The sequence below is a fragment of the Triticum dicoccoides genome, chromosome 3B, assembly GCF_002162155.2.
Source record: "Triticum dicoccoides isolate Atlit2015 ecotype Zavitan chromosome 3B, WEW_v2.0, whole genome shotgun sequence".
Classification (NCBI taxonomy): domain Eukaryota; kingdom Viridiplantae; phylum Streptophyta; class Magnoliopsida; order Poales; family Poaceae; genus Triticum; species Triticum dicoccoides.
The window spans coordinates 47319892-47325292 of record NC_041385.1 but is presented as its reverse complement, the minus strand read 5'-3'; positions in this window follow the sequence as shown (position 1 = coordinate 47325292).

Here is a 5401-nt window from a genome sequence, read left to right as displayed (position 1 = left end):
GCTTTCCTGTCCCACTAGATGTCTTCTGGCCCAAAAAAATCCTCAACAAGTTTCACTGCATTTGGACTCCGTTTGGTATTGATTTCCTGCGATGTAAAAAACATGCAGAAAACAGTAACTGGCACTGGGCACTATGTCAATAGGATAGTACCAAAAAATGAAATAAAATGACTATAAAATGATTGTAAATCATCCAAGAATGATAATATAATAGCATGGAACAATCAAAATTATAGATACGTTGGAGACGTATCAGCATCTCCAAGCTTAATTCCTGCTCGTCCTCGAGTAGGTAAATGATAAAAACAGAACTTTGATGTGGAATGTTGCCTAACATTTCATCACATTTCATTTCTTTATAGCATGGACATTTGGAATTTTATATGATTCAAAGCAATAGTCTAGTTTTGACATGAAGACTTCAATACTAAAGCCCATTATGCTCAATCATTGATCCATTCATGAAACACACTCGAATATTAGCTACACCCAATGCTCAAATACAATCATAGTGCCCCTTAGTTGGTGCTTTATAAGAGAAGATGGAGACTCAAATTCAAAATAAAAATTGCATAAGTAAAAGAAAGGCCCTTCACGGAGGGAAGTAGGGATTTGTAGAGGTGCCAAAGCTCAAAGCTTAAATTGAGAGATAAAAACATTTTTGAGAGGCATACTTTTCCCACAAACGAAAACGACTTAGAGCTCCCAGCACTTTCCATGCTAGATACATCATAGGCGGTTCCCAAACAGAAAATAAAATTTATTCCTTTTTCCACCTTTACTTTCACTTTCCATGGCTAGCCGAATCCACAGTTGCCCTCCATACCAACACTTTCCAAGTAATTTATTATTTGACAACATAAAGTAAATTAATTTTTCATTTCGGGACTGGGCATCCCTAATACCTTTGTCGTACTCTCATGCAATGACAAGTGAATAAACACTCATCGTGAGAATAACACATCTAGCATGGAAAATATTGGCCACCCTTCACCGCCTCGCGAGCGGTAGAGCACACAAAAGAGAAATTTATTTTGAAAGTTAGAGATGGCACATGAAAATTGTGTTAGAACAGCATGGAAATACCTCATATAGGTAGATATAGTGGACTCATATGGCAAAACTAGTTTAAAGAGTTTTGGATGCACAAGTAGTGATGGTACTTAGTGCAAAATGAAGGCTAGCAAAAGATTGAGAAGCGACCAACCAAAAAGCAAAAAAACTCATGCCCAAGCATTAAGCATAATTAACACCGAATAATGCACCATAGGTAGGATATAAATTTCATTGCATAACTATTGACTTTCGTTCTTGCATAGGGAATCACAAACCTTAACATCAATATTCTTACTAAAGCACAATTACTCATCAAGATGACTCACATATCATATCGTCATATCTCAAAACCATTACTAAGGATCAAGTTTATTTTGTCCAATGATCTTCATGAAAGTTTTTATTATATCCTCCTTGGATATCTATCACTTTGGAACTACTTTCAGATGTTGCTTTTGGTAAGCTCAAACAAATGTAAGTGAAGATCATGAGCATAAATTTTTCTTTCTCTCAAAATAATCTAAGTTAAGCAAGAGAGAATTTCTAAAAAAATTACTAACTCCCTAATAAATCTAAATGAAGCATGAGAGCATTTCTTCAAAAATAAAAAAGCACACCATGCTCAAAAGATATAAGTGAAGTACTAGAGCAAATCCATGGCTCTAAAAATTTAAGTGAAGCATAGGAGCAAGCATAGCATAATTTTTGGTTCTCTCAAAAAGGTGTGTTCAGCAAGGAGTCAATACTTAAAACACAAAGCAAAACAAGCAAAGACTCATATCATACAAGACAGTCCAAGCAAAACTCATAATATGTGACGAATAAAAATATAGCTTCAAGTAAAATATCGATGGTTGTTAGAAGAAAGCGGCGATGCCACTCAGGGGCATCTCCAAGCTTAGTTGCTTGATACTTCTTGAATATTATCTTGGGGTGCCTCGGGCATACCCAAGCTTAGCCTTTTGCTAATCCTTATTCCTTCATCCATTGTAAGATCACCCAAAACTTGAAAACTTCAATCACAAAAAACTCAACAAAACTTTCGCGAGATCCTTTAGTATAAGAAAGAAAACTACTATAAGTACTGTTGAAAACCTATTAATATTTTATTTTTTTTAATTATATCTACTGTATTCTAACTTTTCTATGGAAAAAACTCATCAATGAAAACCATAAAATCATCAAAACAAGCAAACAATGCAAATAAAACAGAATCTGTCAAAAACAGAACAGTTAGTAGCAATCTGGACATTTCGAATACTTCTGTAACTCCAAAAATATTGATAAATTAGGAAAACCTTAGAAATTAGTATATCAATCTTCTAAAAAAAGAGTCAACTCAAAAGCACTTTTCTGTGATTTATGAAAATTATTTTCGAGAGTGCATAAGTTTTTGTTATTCAGCAAGATTAAATCAACTTTAACCCAAATCAACCCAAAGCCTTGCTTGGCACAAACACTAATTTAAACCACAAAAACACATCTAACCAGAGGTATAATTGGGTATTTTATTAAAAACAGCAAGAAAATCAAAAAGCAAAAAGATACAAGTTGGGTTGCCTCCCAACGAGCGCTATCGTTTTACGCCCCTAGCTAGGCATAACGTGTAGGATCTAAGTTTTGTCATCCTTATCCTTGTTTTCCTTGGAGGTATTAGTGTCGGGGGGTTTTGTAAATAAAACATAAAACACATTATCCATGGAAACCTTAGCACTATCAAGTTTCTTTTTATCATATCCCCTTTTGTTTTTGACAGTGATCCAAGAATAGTGTTGATTAACATCGTTAAAAACTTGTTGGATCATATCTAAAACGGGGACTTGCTTTTCAAGATTCTCATCAAAGATTTGGTTATCTCCAAGCAAATGTCTCAAAGCATAATCACTATTATAAAGAGTGTCATCAATCACGGGTTTTTCACGATTCATGGCATAAAAATCAAAGATTTCCCTAGCTTCTCGTATTATGTAGTCAAATTCATTCATCAAAACAAGAGTGGCTAAATTTTTACCTTTAGGAGTCTTTATAATGGGAAACTCATGGAACAATCTTTGCAAGGTGGGATGAGTACAAATAAATCTAGTTTCAAGTTTTAGTACAAGTTCCAAAATAGCTTCCACATAAGATTTAGTCCTTTTAAGTAGAGGAATATCATCAAGACTTAGTTTCCCGACACAATTGAAAAATTCTTGGATATGTTCTTTTCCCATAAAATTCCCTTGCCCCAAGAAAAATGTTTTGGCATCCAGATTACCCATACGCTTCATTTTAGGAGTTAGGCCATCATTTGTTTCCGCCATACCAAAGTCACTCATGGTGACAAGTTCAAGAAAATAAGAGATCTGACGAGAAAACGGTGAAAGAAAAAGAGGGCGAATAAAACGGCAAATTTTTGTGAAGTGGGGGAGAGGAAAACGAGAGGTAAATGGAAAATAATTTAAATTGCAAGGAGATGAGATTTGTGATTAGGAACCTGGTGGATGTTGATGATCCTCCCCGGCAACGGCGCCAGAAATTCCTTTTGATGTCTACTAGAACTATGTCGGTATTTCCCCAAAGAGGAAGGGATGATGCAGTATAGCGATGGTAGGTATTTCCCTCAGTGATGAGACCAAGGTTATGCTCAATCATTGATCCATTCATGAAACACACTCGAATATTAGCTACACCCAATGCTCAAATACGATCATAGTGCCCCTTAGTTCGTGCTTTATAAGAGAAGATGGAGACTCAAATTTAAAATAAAAATTGCATAAGTAAAAGAAAGGCCCTTCGCAGAGGGAAGTAGGGATTTGTAGGGGTGCCAGAGCTCAAAGCTTAAATTGAGAGATAAAATCATTTTTGAGAGGCATATTTTCCCCACCAACGAAAACGACTTAGAGCTCCCAACACTTTCCATGCTAGATACATCATAGGCGGTTCCCAAACAGAAAATAAAGTTTATTCCTTTTTCCACCTTTACTTTCTCTTTCCATGGCTAGCCGAATCCATGATTGCCCTCCATACCAACACTTTCCAAGGAATTTATCATTTGACAACATAAAGTAAACTCATTTTTCATTTTGGGACTGGGCATCCCTAATACGTTTGCCGTACTCTTGTGCAATGACAAGTCAATAAACACTCATCGTGAGAATAACACATCTAGAATGGAAAATATTGGCCACCCTTCACCGCCTTGCGAGCGGAAGAGCACACAAAAGGGAAATTTATTTTGAAAATTAGAGATGGCACATGCAAATTTTGTTAGAATGGCATGGAAATACTGCATATAGGTAGATATAGTGGACACATATGGCAAAACTGGTTTAAAGAATTTTGGGTGCATAAGTAGTGATCATACTTAGTGCAAAATGAAGGCTAGCAAAAGATTGAGAATTAACCAACCAAAAAGCAAAAAAACTCATACCCAAGCATTAAGCATAATTAACACCGAATAATGCACCATAGGTAGGATATAAATTTCATTGCATAACTATTGACTTTCGTGCTTGCATAGGGAATCACAAACCTTAACATCAATATTCTTACTAAAGCACAATTACTCATCAACATGACTCACATATCATATCGTCATATCTCAAAACCATTACTAAGAATCAAGTTTATTTTTTCCAATGATCTTCATGAAATTTTTTATTATATCCTCCTTGGATATCTATCACTTTGGGACCATTTTCATATGTTGCTCTTGATAAGCTCAAACAAATGTAAGTGAAGATCATGAGCATAAACTTTTATTTCTCTCAAAATAATCTATGTGAAGCAAAAGAGAATTTCTGAAAATTTTACTAACTCCCAAATAAATCTAAGTAAGGCATGAGAGCATTTATTCAAAAATAACAAAGCACACCATGCTCAAAAAGATATAAGTGAAGTACTAGAGCAAATCCATAGCTCTAAAAATTTAAGTGAAGCTTAGGAGCAAGCATAGCATAATATTTGGTTCTCTCAAAAAGGTGTGTTCAGCAAGGACTCAATACTTAAAACAAAAAGAAAAACAAGCAAAGACTCATATCATCCAAGACGCTCCAAGCAAAACTCATAATATGTGCGAATAAAAATATAGCTTCAAGTAAAATATCGATGGTTGTTAGAAGAAAGCGGCGATGCCACTCGGGGGCATCTCCAAGCTTAGTTGCTTGATACTTCTTGAATATTATCTTGGGGTGCCTCGGGCATACCCAAGCTTAGCCTTTTGCTAATCCTTATTCCTTCATCCATTGTAAGATCACCCAAAACTTGAAAACTTCAATCACAAAAAACTCAACAAAACTTTCGTGAGATCCTTTAGTATAAGAAAGAAAACTACTACTATAAGTACTGTTGAAAACCTATTCATATT